This window comes from Carcharodon carcharias, chromosome 10 (assembly GCF_017639515.1).
Source record: "Carcharodon carcharias isolate sCarCar2 chromosome 10, sCarCar2.pri, whole genome shotgun sequence".
Taxonomy (NCBI): Eukaryota; Metazoa; Chordata; class Chondrichthyes; order Lamniformes; family Lamnidae; genus Carcharodon; species Carcharodon carcharias.
The window spans coordinates 65,437,812-65,458,249 of NC_054476.1; the positions used below are offsets into that span (position 1 = coordinate 65,437,812).

A 20,438-nucleotide genomic window follows, 5' to 3' on the forward strand; every position below is an offset into this window, starting at 1 on the left:
GAGGGAGGAAGGCGAGCTGGGCGAGCGTGACCTTCGCACATGCATGTGATTGCGTGCTTAATAATCTCCCTGAGGCACAGAGCTACATTTTTATTATTTATCTTTTTTTATATAATAAAACATGCCCCCTCATGTGACTCTGTCACATGAGCAGGGACATGTTATTAATTAAATTTTAAAACTTTCATTTTATTTTCATTTGCTTTTGGAAATCTCATCCCACCCGTGGATGAGGCTTCCAAAAAAATGCAAAGACTGCTTGGCCTTTTCGCCTGCCCGCCAACCATAAGGTTGGATGGGCAGCAAAAACTTTAATTTAATTGATTGTTTAATGGCTTTAACGGTCCTTTTAATTGTCGGCGGGTGCGCTGCCGACTCTGGCGCGTGCCCGGCGACCGAACTATCACGTGATTACACGTTGATGTTGATACGCTCGGCCAACATCAATGCGCGTCATTTCACGCTCGAGCGGGTTGGGTGCACGCCCACTTGCCGAGCGCTAAAATTTTTGCCCATAATTTCATGCATAAGATATATTCACAAAATATGTGTGAATGTTAAAAAAAAGCTCATTAAATTTAATGTTCTTGTTAGAGAGCTCAATATCCAGGTCATGCTTCTGCCTAAGAAATCTGGTCCCTTACACAGCCACTGGTGGCAGGAACTCAGCCAGCATAAAGGGCTCATAGCAGTTGCAGGAATTATGGAGACCGTGGGGGGAACTGGAAGCTGCAGAATTGCCTGATCCAAGTCGCAGGGATGTCATGAAAGAAAATCAAAACTTTTTAAATCGGTGATTGCTGGGGATTAACAAGCTACCCAAAATAGTCAGGGTGCTTAATGCATTAAAAGTGGTACCCTGTAATTGACTGGCAACTGTCTGTGACTAACTCAGACTGTTCTCAACCTTTTGTATCTTATTTGACTCCGAGATTCGCTGCTGACCCACATATCTGATCCATTACTAAGACTTTCTATATCCTCTTCCTTTACATCACCTGACTTTGCCCCAGTTTCAGCTCACAGCTCATCTGCTGCTGAAACCCTCAATCATGCCTTTATTACCTTTAGACTCAACTTTTCCAATTCACTGCTGACTGGTGTCCCTTCTTTCTGTAAACTTGAGGTAATCCAAAACTAACCGAGCTGTGTCCTTACCTATTCATCTATCATCCCTATACTTGCTGGTTTACATTGGATTCCAGTGAAGCAATGTCTTGATTTTAAAATATTCATTCTTTCTTTCAAACCTCTCCACGGGCTCACTCCTTCCTATCTCTGTAATGTCAGCCAGTCCCACAACCCTCGGAAATACCTGTGCTCATTTAATTCTGGCCTTTGTGTTTCCCTGTTGCACAGGACACTGCCCTGTGTAATTTTCACGCTGTCAAGCAGCTTGTTGAACTCCTTATCCTTATCAAGGGCAAGTTGCAAGTGGTGGGAGGTCAGCAGTAAGTAGTAACGTGCAATTACTTGCAAACCTTCAAGGAAATTTCAGTGCTCCAGTACAAAAACAAAAGTACCTGGAAAAACTCAGCAGGTCTGACAGCATCTACGGAGAGGGATACAGTTGACGCTTCGAGTCCATATGAGCTGAATTTTACATCCCGCAGGTGGGCTTGTGTCTGACCAGATCGTGCATAAAATCACGCAAGAAGACGTTGGACGAGTGTTCCGAGGTCATTGCGCACTCGTGCGATATTTTGCTCCGTAGTCGCGCACAAAAGTCGGAAGTGTGCCCGCCAACAAATAAGAGCACAATTAAGCCCGTTAGAACTACAAATATATTTTTCTTTTCCCTCCTATTTTTAAATTTATTTCGATCTATTGTTTCATCTCCACCTTTTAGCCCATTTCGATCCCTTCCCCCCACCCCACTAGGGCCATCTGTCACTTGCTCATCCTGCTTTCTACCCTTAATGTTCCCATTAGCACATCCTTTAGATATCACCACCGTCAAGACCCCTTTGTCCTTTTGTCTATGACATCTTTGGCAGTCTCTTCTTGGCCTCCACCTATCACTAGCCTCCTAGCGAGCTCTATCTGTCCCACCCACCCCCCTCTACCAGCTTATATTTCATCTCATTTCTAAATGTCTTAGTTCTGATGAAGGGTCATATGGACTCGAAATGTCAACTGTATCCCTCTCTGCAGATGCTGTCAGACCTGCTGAGTTTTTCCAACTATTTTTGTTTTTGTGTTAATATCTCCTTATGTGGTTTGGTGTCATTTTGTTTTATAATGCTCCTTTGAAGTGCCTTGGGGTAGTTTATTATGCTAAAGGCACTAATAAGAAGTGGTTAGCACTGTTTGCCCGATATAGATAGCTGCCAGTGGTAAGCATGAACAAAGTTAGTGGTGGGGATTATACCTGGAAACATTCTTTGGTCATTCCTAAAGCATTTTGATGGGAGCAATGCTCTTCCTATGGTTAGTACCCCAGTTGATCTTATACAGCCACAAAGTACTCTTTGAGTGCAGCTTAGTACTTAGTGAAGTACTAAGTCTGGATAGTAGATTTTAGCATAACGACCATTTTCTGATCAACTTCATGTTATATTCATTGTAATAAACTAACAAGGTCACAACACCGTTTTGTGCTAACGCAGAGATAAGCCATTTTGTATTCTGTACTTTTATTAATTAAGGCTTTTTACGTAACTGGGAACCAGCCAGAAACAGATGGTTGATCAAATAGTGCACTTCAATTAAGTTGTAATTAAATAAATAGTAATTGATCAAGTAGGTATGTTAGGACTGGATTTAAAAGTTTAAGTTTATATAGTACTGTGAGATTTCTGTTTTGGAGGAGTATTCAATCAGCTATTTTACACTAAGCTCAGTAAAACCGATGGCCAAATGTACAATAGACAAGTGTACAAAGTTAGATAACAAAAGACACTGCAAAAGAAACATTGTCCTTTCAAGTGATGATATACTTTGGTAGTTAAACTCCTAATAAAAGGAACTTTAACTGGACTTGAAACGTTAACTGTGTTCTTCTCCGCAGATGCTGCCAGACCTGCTGCGTTTTTCCAGGTATTTTTGTTTTTGTTTTGGATTTCCAGCATCCGCAATTTTTTGCTTTTATAAAAAGGAACCAATATTTATATTAACACATTATGAAATTGGACAGACATGACCCTGAATTTTGCCTTTGGCAGGCACGTGTGATTGGCGGGCCTGTGAGCAGCCGGGAAATGGGCTCCCGACTGCGATTGGCAGCTAACCGTAATTTCAAGCTGGCTGGCCAATTAACGGCCAGCCAGCATGAAACGCACACTGAAGAGCTTGGCACTGCCGGGGTGGGCAGAGGGTGGGCAATGATGTTTCCGCAGGCGAGCATGGCAAGAAAGCTCCCTGGACACAGACAGCTGCCTCAGGGAGCTGCAGACCTGAAAAAGCTAAAATAAAGGTTTAAAAAGCTGCAAAAAAATGTCCATGCATCATAATCAAGCACTTGAAAATAATGATGATAATGCTGTCCGCTGATATTTATTTTTATTTTATTTCATAACGGAAATTTCATCCTGCCCTTGGATGAGGTTTGATGAAAAATGTAAAGGCCACCTGGATGATTCACGCATCCGCCAACCATAAGGTTTGATGGGCCACAAAAAATCAGAGACAACTGCGCCATTAACGGGCTTAATTGTGCTCTTATTTGTTGGCGGGCACACTTCTGACTTTTGTGCGCGACTGCGGAGCAAAATATCGCACGAGTGCGCAATGACCTTGGAACACTCTTCCGACGTCTTCTTGCGTGATTTTATGCACGATCTGGTCAGATACAAGCCCACCTGCGGGATGTAAAATTCAGCTCCATGGTCTGAGGTTAGGGATTGACAATTTAACGGATAAAAGTAAAGGCTTTAAGCCACATCTTTTTCTAGCTAGTCATGTACTGGGTGTGCCCAAGGCAGAATTTGAAAGAATTGCTGTCAACGAAGGAACTGGAGAACGCCCTTACTCTTAAGCGACATGATCACTTATTTGAAGCTGCAAAGTCTATTTATTGTTGTTAAATATACTTTATCCTTTCTAAAATAAACTTTTTCTTTTAATTTACTACTTGAGAGTCCACCTTGCCTTATGGTTATGTCTTGTCGAGCCAAAGGGCGGAATCATCCCAGGTTTGCATTAAGTGTGGTAGCGGGCATGAAAAACTGTTTTACCCAGTGGCTACATGGCAAGTTTTTACGATGTATCATCCTCTTCCCACTTCATTAATTATGCAGCCACAGGAAATATGCCATGTCACTGGTAGGCGGCCTCTAAATCGCCCGCCATGCCATTACCATACTCTTTCCTCATTCTGGGTGCCACATCTAAACTGCAGCCATGCACACAGTTCTCAATGCTTGCAGCCCAGCACTGCTGTAGTGAAGACATGGCCCTGAAAGCCAAAAAGAGTTCAGTGACCTGTCATTGGAGTGCCTTTTGGAGGCCCGCCATGATGTCCTCTATACCCACTCTGGTGCATGAGGTCCAGTAATCTCACCATTCCGGCTTGGAGAAGATGGCAGTGGTGCTCAGTACCAATGCTTCACAGAAAAGGTTGGCCATCCAGTGCAGAAAGAAGATGAATGATCTCATCTGTACCGTCAGGGTAAGGTAACCATCTCATCACTCTAAGCTCACAAGGCCGTCACACATTCACTGACATCTCACTCACTGCCAGCTCAAGGGGCATCATCACTCACTTTCATGCATACCCTCACATCTCCACATTGCCTCATCTCCTCTGGAGACTGCCTCCTCAACCCTCACCATCTTGAGGCCACTTGCACAAATCAACACGTACTCCCACATCACCCTGGGATAGCCCCCTTTCCCAGCACAGCCCTCACTCTGCAGCCTCTTTCCTTACCTGAGACCACTTCTCCCCCTTCCCCAAGCAAGCCTTAGCCCTGCAGCCATCTTACAGCTAGTGTAGTAGGTGGAGACCTGCCCTTGAGCCCCCCTAAAAGTGATGTAGTGCTACCCGCAAAGCCCGGCACTGATGACAGCGAGTGCTGCCTGAAGCAAAGTAGACAAACAAATCTCAAAATCCCGAACAAAGTGTAGCTTGCCAGTTACGCGTCACTTATGTACACTTGTGAAACCACGCCAGCGTGCCCAGATGATCCAGTGTAGGGATGATTCTGGGGAGCAGGGCTTATAATGAGATGCGGAAGTATTGAAATTAGACTCCTGACGTGCGGCAGTGGGAAATACGGCCTGCCATTGAGGGGTGGAGCGGGCAATCACAAACTGGTTTCATGATGGCATAAAACTGATTTTTGGCCTTCTTGCCATATTGTCCACTCGTGCTGTCAAATTTGCCTGCCGCCAACAGAAATGGAAAGTTCCGCCCAGAACATTTATTGGATTTCATTGGTTTAATTTGAAGTCAGATAATTAAATAATTAAGAATTAAAATAAATTAAAATACTCCATACTATATATATGTTAAAAAAAATTTATACTTCCAATTCTATCCCAGCACTATCTCTCTAAGTTCCCCTCCATTCCTTTTGTCCTGGGATAAAATCCTGCCTGAAGCCATTATGAGAGCACCATCACCACAAGGATTATAGTGGCTCAGGAAAAGACCAACACCAACAATTATCAGAGAACAAAACGGAAGAAATTCACAGTCCCGTACTCAATGAAGTTAATTTTTTGTTAATATTATTATATCCTTCGCTCCTATAGTAATTTTTCTCTCTAGCTTATCAATTCTAGTTATAAAACTTTGACTGTTAACAATGTACACTCCCTCCACTGATTGACAATCGTACTCAGTTTACTGTGTCCTTTTTCTGATCTGTTTTTCTGTTTTATCTTTCTTGGATCCCTTGTCCCCTTTGTTGTCTTTTCTCCTTTCCCTTTACCATATTAGTTTAAACCCTCCCCTACAGCTTATAGGTACTTGTCTGGCAAACACATTGATTCCAGTCAAACGAACATACATACGAATTAGGAGCAGGAGTCAGCCACTCGGCCCCTTGAGCCTGCTCTGCCATTCAATAAGACCACGGCTGATCTGAATGTAACCTCAACCCCACATTCCTGCCTACCCCCAATAACCTTTTAACCCCTCGTTAATCAAGAATCTATCTAGCTCTGTCGTAAAAATATATTAAGGACTCTGTTTTCACTGCCTTTTGAGGAAAAGAATTCCACTTACTGCCCTCTGAAGAAAAACAATTTCTCTATCTCTGTCTTAAATGAGTGATCCCTAGTTCTAGATTCTCCCACAAGAGGAAACATCGTCTTCACATCCACCTTGTCAAGACCCCTCAGGATCTTAAAAGTTTCAATTATCTATTAGCTTTCCTAATTACTTGCTGTACCTGCATGCTAGCCTTTTGTGATTCATTAACTAGGATACCCAGACCCCTCTGAATCTCAGAACTCTGCAATCTCTCATCATTTAGATAATTCGCTTATTTTTTATTCTTCCTGCCAAAAAGAACAATTTCACATTTGCCCACATTGTACTCCATTTGCCAGATCGTTGCCCACTTACTTAACCTATCTGTGTCCCTTTGTAGTCTCCTTATGTCCTCTTCATAATTTACTTTCCTTCCTATCTTTGCGTCATCAGCAAATTTAGCAATCATTCCTTCAGTTCCTTCATCCATGTCATTTATATAAATTGTAAAAAGTTGAGGCCCCAGCACTGATCCCTGTGAATAAAGGGGAACTGGTGGATGTACTGCACTTAGATTTCCAGAAAGCATTTGATAAAGTGCCACATCAAAGGTTATTGTGGAAAATAAAATCTAATGGTATGGGGGGTAACATATGGGCATGGGTAGAAGCTTGGCTAGCTAACATGAAGCAGAGAGTAGGCATAAATGGGTATTTTTCAGGTTGGCAAGATTAACAAGTGATGTGCAACAAGGAATCAGTGCTGGGACCTCAAACTGTTTACAATTTATATAAATGACTTGGATGAAGGGATTGAAGGGACAGTTGTCAAATTTGCTGATGACACAAAGGTAGGAAAGTAAGTTGTGAAGAGGACATGAGGAGGCTACAAACAGAGATATAGATAGATTAAGTGAGTGGGCAAAGATCTGGCAGATGGAGTTTAATGTGGGAAAATGTGAAATTGTTCATTTTGGCAGGAAGAATATAGGAGAAGCATATCACCTTATTAGTGAGTGATTGCAGAGCTCTGAGGTGCAGAGGGATCTGGGTGTCCTAGTGCATGAATCACAAAAGGCTAGTATGCAAATACAGCAAGTAATTAGGAAAGCTAATAGAAGTTATCATTTATTGCAAGGGGAATTGAATACAAAAGGTTATGCTTCAGTTGTACAGGGCAATGGTGAGACCACATCTGGAGTACTTTGTACAGTCCTGGCCTCCTTATTTAAGGAAAGATGTAAATGTATTAGAAGCAGTTCAGAGAAGGTTTAATAGAGTAATACCAGGAATGGGAGGGTTGTCTTATGAGGAAATGCTGGACAGGCTAGACTTGGATCCACTGAATTTTAGAAGAGTAAGAGGTGACTTGATTGAAACATATAAGATCCCAACAGGTCTTGACAGGTGGTTGTGGAAAGGATGTTTCCTCTTGTTGGAGCATCTAGAATTAGGGGTCACTGTTTAAAAATAAGGGGGCACCCATTTAAAACAGAGATGAGGCAAAATTGTTTCACTCAGAGGGACTCTCTTTCTGAAAAGATGGTGGAAGCAGAGTCTTTGAATATTTTTAAGGCAGAGATGGATAGATTCTTGGTAAGCAAGGGGGTTATCGGTGGTAGGTGGGATGCAGATTTCAGGTTACTATCAGATCAGTTTAAATGGTGGAGCAGGCTCGAGGGGCTGAATGGCCTACTCCTGCTCCTTGTTCGTATGTTCATATCCACAACATACTCAACTCCTTCAAAGAACTCCTATAAATTTATTAGACATGATTTCCCTTTCACAAAACCATGTTGGCTCTACCTGATTGCCTTGAATTTTTCTAAGTGCCCTGCTATAATATCTTTAATAATAGCTTCTAACATTTTCCCTATGTTAGGCTAACTGGCTTGTAGTTTCCTGCTTTCTGTCTCCCTCCCTTTTTGAAGATGAGGCCTGCCTTTCCTGCTCAAGTCCCTACAGCTCCAAAACTGGTCCCAAAGTTCCAGGGCTTTTAAATCCATCCCTTCCATGCCAACTCCAGCTCTTTTTTAACTCCCTTATCCTTCTATTCCTACATGGATAAGAATGTGGCACTGGGAGATCTCCTGAAATTGCTAAGCTGAAGTTCCTGCTTTTTAATCTGTCTCCTAATTGCTGAAAATCCTTTTCAAAACCTCAATTTTATTTCTTCCCTTCTTCTTGCTGTTTCTAACATGGCCCATGATTTCTGGCCATTTTGCCTTCCCTATCCATGTCATCTGTACTGTCTCCATGATATCCCTTTAGCCTTGCACCAGGGAAGCCATACTTCATTTAGGACCCTTTGTTAAGACTGCTAAAGCACCTGTTTATTCCACTGCCTACCTTTATTACTACAGTGTTTCTACACTCAATTTAACCCCCCCACCCAACATCTTGGCAACCACTCCATGATGCTGTGATATTGCTCATGGCTGTTCTCTTCCAAATCACAGGTATTTACTTCTTTACCAATTTAGCACTCCTGGGAATACATTTGTCCTGCCTCCTGTCTACTCTGTAATGGGTAGTCACTCACTTCCTTTCATTGCTACCTCACTCTGCATGCATAGAGGCATTCTAGGAATTCTTCGGATAACTTGAACATGAGTGCAAAAAGTAGGACATTTGCTTCATGTGAGCTCATTCTAGAGACAAAGCATCCAATACATTTCCATATTGCACAGTAAGTCTACATCATAGGTCTTAAACTCTCTCCCCATTCTAAACTTAGTTATCTACTCCTGAAAGGCTGATAATCAAATACAACAACTGATTTACCCCCTGAAATATAACCCCTAATAATTCAATTCTTTCCAAAACCCTGTTCAGTTTATAAGTGTGTGGATTAAGCAGTAAGTGAAATGTAATTAACAGTTAAGATGGCAAACTGTTAGCTGAATCTAAAAATCTGGGCTCTGCTATTGGCTCATTGGGTAAATGATGGGGTCCTTGACCTTCCCAGCCTGATTCTCTGCCTTGTGCAATGTTGGTGAACTCAGCTGGAATTTTGGTTGGGATGCTGCAGTTAGCTTTAGTATCCAGGTTAGGGGTTAGGATTCCGTTCCTGATAACTATCCAGTGACGTGTGTGCGTGCGTGTACTGTAACAAACTGTCCCCATGAACAAGTAGCCTGCTAGTGCTCACTAGCCAGACTTGCACATGAAGGTTGGCCATTTTGATGAGCTACTGGAATACGCCAGTGTCGATGAAACAATATTCTAGGAAGAATCTGTGAGGATGGGAGGAAATTGCAAAGCAAAAAGCTTGCTAGTTCCATTTGAAAAGTAGGCCAGACTCAGAGCATTAAGAAGATCTTGTAATGTATGATCCCAGCATGGAGCCACTGTATGATTTGATCATATTTTACAATTACACCCTCTGTCCTTCTGCAGCAACAGGCATTTTGTTAGTAGAAGGCTGTCTTTGAGCACTTATCAGTTCTGCTTGGACAAGTCCCATCATGCCCCCAGACTTCCTCCCTTTTGTTGGTTTCAGTCTCCCTGTTGATGTTTCCATGGTGGCATTATCTCAAAATATTTCCATTGAGACTACAACATGCCCCAGGTAATAATGTGAAATTAAAGATGTTGTGGGAGGTCCAGGCCTTGATGCATGTAGAAACCAGCTCAGTTATATGTAATGCACTGAATATTTAGACGTTGGAATGTAAAAAACAGGAATGCGAAATATCCACACCAGGGGTTCAATCCCAGCTAGTACATCCACGTAATACTGAGCCAAATAGATACAGTGCTCCCAGGGTTGATATCCTGCCTTGTGCTGAGTTAGCTGATCTCAGTTATATCAATAACAAAAACAGAATTACCTGGAAAAACTCAGCAGGTCTTGCAGCATCGGCGGAGAAGATCAAAGTTGACGTTTCGAGTCCTCATGACCCTTCAACAGAGGACTCGAAACATCAACTTTGCTCTTCTCCACCGATGCTGCCAGACCTGCTGAGTTTTTCCAGGTATTTTTGTTTTGGATTTCCAGCTTTTGCAGTTTTTTGTTTTTATCTCAGTTATATCAATTGTAGGGCTTGCAGGCAAACTATACCTTCCACTTCTAGGATTGGAAGGGGAAAATTGGCCAATTCCCCCTGCCCCCCCTCATTATCCAGTGACTCCTACTGGAAAGAATGCATCTATGGGTAGAGGACTGAGTCAGGCTTGGTTGTCATGGCCACAACAGTGAAATTGCCTGCCAGACTCTATCTGGGATCATATGAACAATGGACATTAGTTGAAGTACCTGAGGGTGCCTTGTATGCCAGAACCATATCCCAGTGTGAATTAGGAAAGGGGAGTTGGTAGCAGCAAAAACCCAAACCAGGACACCACTTGACTTTCATTTCCACTGCCTACGGATCAAGACTGATGGCTCCACCCTTTGTAAATGCTTAAAATCTGCTGAATTACACCAGCTTGGCTGTCTCCTTTCCCTTCGTATCATTCTGTTCAATCTGAGAATTTCTGTCTTGATTATTGAACAGCAATTCAAAATTTTACTTTGAAGTATTGCATTGATGAAAGGGTACAGAGGAGCTTCACGTTTATTAACAGACAGGGTAATCTGATACTCTGCCAACAGTGAGTTACCCACAGGATAATAGATAGTTATAAAAACAAAAAGTGCTGGAAACTCTCAGCTGGTCAGGTAGCATCTGTGGAAAGGCACAGTGTTAATGCTTCAGGTCGATGACTAGGAGCTTTACAAGGGTCAACTCCCATCGACCTGAAACAATTCTGTTTCTTAAGGAGCTGAGATTGAGCCCTGGGTGTCATTTCCTTATGGTTAGTTACAGGGCATTAGCTGGCTATACAGTTGGTAGTGGTGACCAATATTGCCATGCACGCAGGGCACTAAAAGTCTGGAATTAATTGCAGGGTAATAAACAATTGGCAGAGTATTTGCACTGGGATTTAGATAACTGACTGTGTTATGGAGTATTAGATGGCTGGTGAGGAGTTACATATAAGATAACAAGAATCATAGAATCATACAAAGGTTATTGTACAGAGGAGGCCTTTCAGCTTGTCATGTCCATGCTGGCCCCATTGTCCATCCTTTCCTTGTAGCCCTGCCAATTTTTTCCCTTCAGCTGCTCATCTAATTCCCTTTTTGAAAGCCAAAATTGAATTTGCCTCCACCACATTCTCAGGCAGTGTATTCCAGATCCTAACCATTTGCTATGTATAAAAAAGGTTTTCCTCATGCCACCATTGAGTTGGGATTGTAGTACACAGGGTCTGTGTATGAAGTGTATATGAATGGCATTTTTACGGGGGTGGGGTTGTCTGTGGGTCAATCGCAGTTTACAGCTCAGTGAACTGATTTGTGGTTGGAGTTACTGGTAGTTAGTTGTTTAATAGCAAGCTTTAAATCAGCTGGAAAGGATACTATTGATAAAAGCAAAAAACTGCGGATGCTGGAAATCCAAAACAAAAACAAAAATACCTGGAAAAACTCAGCAAGTCTGGCAGCATCTGCGGAGAGGAACACAATTAACGTTTCGAATCCGAATGACCCTTCAACAGAACTAAGTAAAAATAGAAGAGAGGTGAAATATAAGCTGGTTTAAGGGGTTGGGTGGGACAAGTAGAGCCAGTGATAGGTGGAGATAACCAAAAGATGTCACAGACAAAAGGACAAAGAGGTATTGAAGGTGGTGATATTATCTAAGGAATGTGCTAATTAAGGGTAGAAAGCAGGACAAGCAAGGTACAGATAGCCCGGGTGGGGTGCGTTGAAGGAATCGAAAAAAGCTAAAAAGGCTAAGGAATCTATTAATTCTGTGGAGGTCTTTGCCAGCTTGTTCATGGACTGAAAATATCTCTCACTTCCAATCATGTGTGATGAGCCTGGATAGTCAATATCAACTGGGACTGGTGGTGTAGCGGTAATGTCACTGGACAGAGGCCCAGGCTAATGCTTTGGGGACACAGGTTCAAATCCCACCTCAGCAGCTGGTGGAATTTGAATTAATTAACAATTCTGGACTGATATAGTTAGTCTCAGTAATGATGACCATGACTACTATCATTGACTGTTGTAAAAACTCATCTGGTTCACTAATGTCCTTTAGGGAAGGAAATCTGCTATCCTTACCCAATCTGCCTACTGTGACTTTGGACCCACTGACTCTTAACTATTCTCTGAAATGGCCTGGCAAGTCACTCAGTTTAAGGGCAGTTGGGGATGGGCAACAAATGCTGGCCTTGCCAGGAACGCCCACATCCCATGAAAGAATAAAGAAAAAAATGGCTATTCAACCATGGAAAGATTACACTGTCAGGTCAGATCCTACGCTCGCCTAATATTGTCTCCTCTTTTTCCTTCTCCTTCCCACCACACCAGCATATATACATCATTAGATAGAAATAGTAATGTGGCTGATCTTATTTATTTCACCCCTTGCCTTTCCCCCACCACCCCCATCCCCCACCTTCCTCAGTCTAAAACTTGAACCTCCCATAGCTAAGATAGGCAAACTCAACAAAGACTCAAGAATTGAACCTGAACCTGGGACATTCTGGTTTGTCTACCTCAGTTTCTTAACTTGCTGTGAAAATCGAGATGTAATCATTTTCCTTCATGACTCAGGAATGCCAATTATGGCATTCAGTTCTTCAAAGTCTCAGAATCAAATTAGTGACTATGATATTTACATTTGCTGAGTGTTGACACAGAAGTATGATGTTTTCCAAACAGGGGAAAGGATTGTAAAAGCCTTCAGGAGGACATAGATATGTTAACAAAATGGGCAGACAGTTGGCAGAAACAATTTAATGCAGAGGTATGGAGGTGATGCCATCTTCATAGGAAAAAGTAGAAATTTGAATATACAGTCAATGAAAAGAAACGGAAAAGTATGAAAAAAGAAGGTGCAAAGATCTCAGTTCTTGAAAGTGGAAATGTAGGTAAATAGCATATTGGATTTTATAAATAGCAGCATAGAGTACAAGAACAATAAGAAATAATACATTTCTACAAGGTTATAGGCTGCAGTTAGAGCACTGTGTACAATTTTGGATGCTACATGTAGAAAAGACATTAAAATCTATAGGGGGGACACAGTGTAGATTCACCAGGATGATACCAGAGAAAAGAAACTATAGGTATGAGGAAGAAGTGAAATAATAGAACTAAGAGAAAACTAAGAAGAACTTTAGTAGGTTTTTTTTCAATTGTGCTAGTGAATAGGGAAAAATAGTTTCCTGTAGTAAGAGAGTGAATGATGAGGAGTCCTCAATTTAAAGAAAAAAGATACTAGGAGCAGAAATATTTATGCAGAGAGTTGTTGGAGATGGAATGCTTTGACAAGGAGTAATTGAGGCAGGGACCATTGCATCTTTTAAAGGAAAAGTGGATAAATATTTGAACTGTACAGAGCTATGGGGAGAGAGAGGGGAAGTGAGATTAGTTTTGGATTGCTGTAATAAACAGTTGACATAGACATGGTCTTCCATACAGTAAACTTCTCTGGTGCTGTGGTTCTCTGTAACATGAAGTGGGTGGAACAATTCTGAATGGAACAAGTGGGTATAAGTATGATTAACTGACAACATAATTTCTTTTATTTGTGTTCAAAATACTGCTACTTTTAGAAAGACAGTTTTTATTTGCTGTGAATAAAGTATTGCGGCAACACAGAGATGCTGGGAGTGGAAGAGACGAGCTGAATTTTATCTGCTGAACAGCTTACAGTTTATTGTATGTATGTTTGTCTTGCATTCTGGATGATAGCTGCTTGGATTGTTGTCAGTTTATGGAGAGTGGGAAAGAGGAAGTGGTACATCCTGAAAATGTAATGCTGTGCTTGGCCTGCATTTAATTAACTCCAGAAGGTGGTTGTCAATACTCAACCACTTCCTGGCAGTTACACTCTAAACAGCAGGAGTATTTTTAAATTATAGGAACGTGGCAGGCAGGACTGTTTATTCTTTCTCTGGTGTTTTGATAGTTTTTAAAAAATCTGCTTAACCCTGCTGTTTCATCCTGAATATGACTTCTTCAGAAAATAAAATTTATTTTTCCCTTAGCCCTTCCTCTATCATTAGGCTACAGTTCCAAGAGTTCCAACTTTAGCTTGTACCACACTCAAGTAAACTTTCTGCAAATAAAACTCAGACAGAGTGTGTTGACACAATGTTCTACCGTGCCAAGGGTGGTGATTGTGGGAGCCTGGGGAGGTATGGAGAATGGCGGAGCGGTGGGGTGGGTGGCTGATAGTAAAAATAGGGATTTCTGTCTATGATCAATATGATTTTAGATTGAATAAATCTAAATTAATAAAATTAGCTTCAGCCTTGGGGATATATAGAGGAGGTTCTGCTTATTTTGTGGCAAAGTCAGTATATAGATAGCCAATTCATTTGGTTGGCGGTATTTATGTTATGTTTGCCAGCTCATTCCATGGGATGCCAATCCCATATGGGTTTTCATTATTATTTCAATCCATGTTAGACTACCCAGAATTGTTGTTTCGACGAACAACAAGCTACAGTCTGTTGCTCATCTCTGTGTGGCTCCATCCCACCCCACAGGGCCACTTTTTCTTAGAGTTATAGGCCAGGATTTTCCTCTCGGTGATTTGGGGTCGGGGCCTGCTCGCCGAGGGGAAAATGACGCAGGATGACGTCGGGAAGAATCCCCAACGTCATCCTGGTCCCTTTAAATTTTTAGGAAGGCGGGCAGACAGCAAAATCAGCTGTCCGCCCGCTGACCTGTCAATGGCCAATTAAGGCTATTGACAGGCTAGTTAAGATAATTAAATACCTGCCCGTCCAAGCTTAAGGCTGGTGGGCAGGCCAGGAGCCCCAGCGGGCTCCAGATTATTCATGAAACTTCATCCACTGAAGGGATGAAGTTTCATGTCCATTTTTTAAAAATGTAATAAACTTTAAGTGTTTATTAATTAACATGTCCCATCTCGTGTGACATTGTCTTAAAATATGTCTCCAATATTGAGCTGGAAAAAATCGCACAAAAAAATCAAGCTTTCATGAATACAAGTAATGTTGACTGTTATAAAATAAAGTCTGATTTCATGTCCTCTGAGCATGTTCTTTGTAACGTGGCCAAGATTTTCTGCCTCCATGTTCAACAGCAAATGGTTTTCTGTCCATTTTAATAAATGAAAAAAATTGCTAACAAACATGCAAGTAGAATGTTCTTAACAAAGTTTCAACCCTGTTTGTCTGCAAGGACATTTATCATCATCAGGAAGGCCTCATAGGTGAAGATTTGACATGCACCCTTCTTGATTTGTTCAAAAGCTTTTCAGAAGTGCCTAATTACAACGTTTCCAGTTGAATCCTGGTCTGTAGAGTGAGAAAAGATATGATTTTTTGGAGAATCTGCAGTCCACACTCGCACTAGTGAGTTGGTAGTGAAAAATCAGAAAAAAACATGCAAGTTTAACCAAAATGAATGTCATCAAGGGAGCTTCTCTGGTGAATCGAACGAGTCAGTGTAAATTTGCAACATCATTTTCTCACAAAGTCTGTTCACCAATTTTGCTATTCCATCTGAATGATAAAGATATGGGAAAACCATTGGAGAAGAGCGGGGTGTAATGTGCCTGACACAAGATGCATAGTGGCATGCAACTAAACATCCACCAGATAAGTGTATGGTGAGCAAGCCCAAACAGGAGCATAATATTCCACAACTGGATAATAAAGAGCGAGAGCAGATGAGCCTCAAGTGAAGAAATTCACTCCCCAGGTAAAGGTGGTAAGTTTAGTGGTTAGTTTATTTCAGATTTTTGACTTACACAGCAGTTTTCAGAAGCTAATTTTCATAGTTTAATGGCCCGTCATCATGACTGACTTCAACTAAATGGGTTAAGCATTTGGGTTTGAGAAGTTATCCACTTAGAATGCCATTGAGTTCACAAGAGGCACTTGCAATGTGCAGATGAATCTTGAAGGACAGACTCTTTCTGACAATTGAATGAAGATGACATTTCAGGCAGTACTCCGCGATAAGTTTTATATCATTCACAGAGTGGAAAATTCACTAGCTTGAGTAGCAAAAGTACTGCCATCAAGTCATTTATCTTTTTACTGTTTGTGGGACTTTTCAGTGCCAGTTGTTGCTGTGTTTGCTGCAAAACTTTACATTGTGTGAAAATTACATTGGGAGATTCAAAGAACGTGAAAGATACAATACAAATGTAAATTCTTTCTTTCTTTACGGTCTTAAAACATTTATGTACTAGGATGGATCAAATGAGTGTTTTCATCTTTAATCATCCTGTTGTCAAAACTGTATGTTTTCCCTTAAAATCTCTTTTTCATATTCGATTATTGGCTTGCTCCTGCTTCTTCCTGCTCCTGCACGGTTACCTCTGGTGTCCCCCAGGGATCTATCTTTGGCCCCCTCCTACATCTTATCTACATGCTGTCCCTCAGCAGGATGATCCAAAAGCACAGCAATAGTTTCCACATGTACACTGACAACATCCAGCTCTATCTCACTACCACCTCTCTTGATACCTCTAATTTGGCTAAATTATCAACATCCAGTGGTGAACAAGCAAAAATTTCCTCTAATTGAACACTGGTAAGACTAAAGCCATTGTCCTTGCTCCAAACTCTGTTTCCTAGACACTGACTCCATCCCTCTACCTGGCAACTGTATGAGACTGAACAAGACAGCTCACAACGTTTGTGTCATATTTGGCTCCAAGTTGAGCTCCTGATCACACATCTGCACCATCGTTAAAACCACCTATTTTCATCTCTGTAGCATTGCCTAACTTCACCCCTACCTCAGCTTACTTGCTGCTGAAACCCTCATTTAAATCTTTGTTACCTCTGGATTTGACTATTCCAATGCACTCTGGGCTGGTCTTGCACATTTTGTCCTCCGTAAACTTGAGGTCATCTAAAACTCTGCTGCCCATGTCCCGGCTCGCATAAAGTCCTGTTCCCCCATCACCCTTGTGCTCGCTGGGGGCTGGGGGTGGGATATTCCAGCGGATTGGCCTAATAATGATATGCAGATATATTACAATGAGGTTCCCGAAGTCCAATGGCAGGAAACACAGCCAGCCAGCAGACAATTGCGAGCTGGTTTCACGCCATATTATCCGCTCACGCTACCGAACACAACTGACGCCAGCGGGCACGGAAAATCCTAGTCTATATCTTTGACCAAGCTTTTGGTCATCTGCCCTTACGTAGCTTATGCCTAATTTTGCTTTATACAGTTCCTTTGAAGTTCCTTGCATGTTTTACAACAATATAAGGTATTGCATCCAAGCTCCATCATTTTCTGCTGCTCTTTGCATAAAGTGGGAATGGCACCATTTCTGATCATGTAGCGTAACATAATGTTATAAAAAGGAAGCCAATTAGGCTAATTGTATACCAGAACCTGGAAAAATGGCAGGACTAAAGCTAACCCCTGTTTTTAATCTATTCATTCTTTTGAACCAGAGAATTTCCATTAAACCTAATTATATTAAATTCCAAAGTGTACGTTTGACAAATAGTACTTAAAACTTTGAGTAAAGCATATTGTGCAAAATGCACCAAGGCTAGGTTCTGACCATACACCTTGGGGACCTGCATCAGTGTATGTACTGATCTAAAAACTCGCATTTCCAAATAAATGGATTGTAGGTTACATAAAACAATGGGTTAAGAAAAATGAACTTGTTCAGATTATAGGAAATCCCTGCTTCTTATATTAATGCAGTCAACACCAATTCTAACTCAGCAAACCAACATGATTTAGCTCAAAGGTCCCTTTGCCCTCAGGGGAAGTGATGGCGTAGTGGTATTGTCACTGGACTAGTAATCCAGCGACCTAGGGTAATGCTCTGGGGACCCGGGTTTGAATCCCACCATGGCAGATGGTGGAATTTGAATTAAATAAAAAATCTGCAATTAAAAGTCTAATGATGACCATGAAACCATTGTTGATTGTTGTAAAAACCCACCTGGTTCATTAATGCCTTTTAGGGAAGGAAATCTGTTGTTCTTACCTGGTCTGGCCTACATGTGACTCCAGACCACAGCAATGTGGTTGACACTTAAATGCACTCTGAACAAGGGCAATTAGGGATGGGCAATAAATGCTGGCCAGCGACGCCCACATCCCATGAATGAATAAAAAAAACAACTATCAACTTGCAGACACTTCCTCTTACCTCTCCCTGGACCATGACCCCACCACTGAACATCAAGCCATTGTTTCCAGGACTGTCACTGACCTCATCTCCTCTGGAGATCTTCCTCCCACAGCTTCCAACCTGATAGTCGGCCGACCTTGGATGGCCCGCTTCTACCTCCTACACAAAATCCACAAACAGAACTGTCCCGGTAGACCGATCGTGTCAGCCTGCTCCTGCCCCACGGAATTCATTTCTCGTTATCTTGACTCCCTTCTCTCTCCCCTTGTCCAGTCCCTTCCCGCCTACATCCGTGATTCCTCTGACACCTTACATCACATCAACAATTTCCAGTTCCCTGGCCCCAACCGCTTCCCCTTCACCATGGACATCCAATCCCTCTACACCTCCATCCCCCACCAGGATGGTCTGAGGGATCTTAGCTTCTTCCTTGAACAGAGGCCCGAACAATCCCCATCCAATATTACTCTCCTCCGTCTGGCTGAACTTGTTCTCACACTGAACAATTTCTCCTTTAACTCCTCTCACTTCCTCCAAATAAAAGGTGTGGCTATGGGTACCCGCATGGGCCCCAGCTATGCCTGTCTCTTTATGGGGTATGTGGAACATTCCTTGTTCCATTCCTACTCCGGCCCGGTCCCACAACTCTTTCTCCGGTACATCGATGATTACTTCGGTGCTGCTTCATGCTCTCGTCGAGACTTGGAAAAATTTATTAATTTTGCTTCCAATTTCCACCCCTCCATCATTTTCACGAGGTCCATCTTTGACACTTCCCTTCCCTTCCTTGACCACTCTGTCTCAATTTCTGGTGATAGACTGTCCACCAATATCCATTACAAGCCTATCGACTCCCACAGTTACCTCGACTACAGCTCCTCACACCCCGCTTCCTGTAAGGACTCCATCCCATTCTCTCAGTTCCTTCGCCTCCGTCGCATCTGTTCTGATGATGCTACCTTCAAAAACAGTTCCTCTGACATGTCCTCCTTCTTCCTTAACCGAGGTTTTCCACCCACGGTCGTTGACAGGGCCCTCAACCATGTCCAGCCCATCTTCCGCGCATCTGCCCTCACGCCTTCTCCTCCCTCCCAGAAACATGATAGGGTCCCCCTTGTCCTCACTTATCACCCCACCAGTCTCCGCATTCAAAGGATCATCCTCCGCCAACTCCAGCATGATGCCACCACCAAACATATCTTCCCCTCACCCCCCCCCGGCGGCATTCCATAGGGATCGTTTCTTCCGGGACACCCTGGTCCACTCCTCCATCACCCCCTACTCCTCAACCCCTACCTATGGCACCTCCCCATGCCCACGCAAAAGATGCCTCTTCACTTCCTCTCTCCTCACCATCCAAGGGCCCAAACACTCCTTTCAAGTGAAGCAGCATTTCACTTGCATTTCCCCCAACTTAGTCTACTGCATTCGTTGCTCCCAATGCGGTCTCCTCTACATTGGAGAGACCAAACGTAAACTGGGCGACCGCTTTGCAGAACACCTGCAGTCTGTCCGCCAGAATGACCCAAACCGCCCTGTCGCTTGCCATTTTAACACTCCACCCTGCTCTCTTGGCTTGCTGCATTGTTCCAGTGAAGCCCAATGCAAACTGGAGGAACAGCACCTCATCTTCCGACTAGGCACTTTACAGCCTTCCGGACTGAATATTGAGTTCAACAACTTTAGATCTTGAACTCCCTCCTCCATCCCCACCCCCTTTCCGTTTCTTCCCCCTTCCTTTTGTTTTTTCCAATAATTTATATAGATTTTTCTTTTCCCACCTATTTCCATTATTTTTAAATCTTGTATGCCGGGCTAGTCTTTCCACCCCACCCCCACTAGAGCTGTACCTTGTGTGCCCTGCCATCCATTCTTAATTAGCACATTCGTTTAGATAATATCACCACCTTCAACACTTCTTTGTTCCATTGTCTGTGACATCTTTTGATTATCTCCTCCTATCACTGCTTGCTTGTCCCTACAACCACACCACTCCCCCGCCCACTTCTCCCCCACCCCCCCCCCCCACCCCCAATCCCCCACCACCACCACCTTAAACCAGCTTATATTTCACCCCTCTTCTAACATTCAATCAGTTCTGTTGAAGGGTCATGAGGACTTGAAACGTCAACTCTTTTCTTCTCTGCC

The 20,438-nt window shown here is 42.6% G+C and overlaps 1 protein-coding gene across 7 annotated transcripts in view; it reads left to right on the forward strand.

Annotated features, from left to right (window-relative positions):
• slc22a18 (solute carrier family 22 member 18) overlaps positions 1–20,438 on the forward strand; it is a 132,871-nt gene that overhangs the window by 38,942 nt on the left and 73,491 nt on the right. The gene's annotated exons all lie outside the window — the stretch shown is intronic.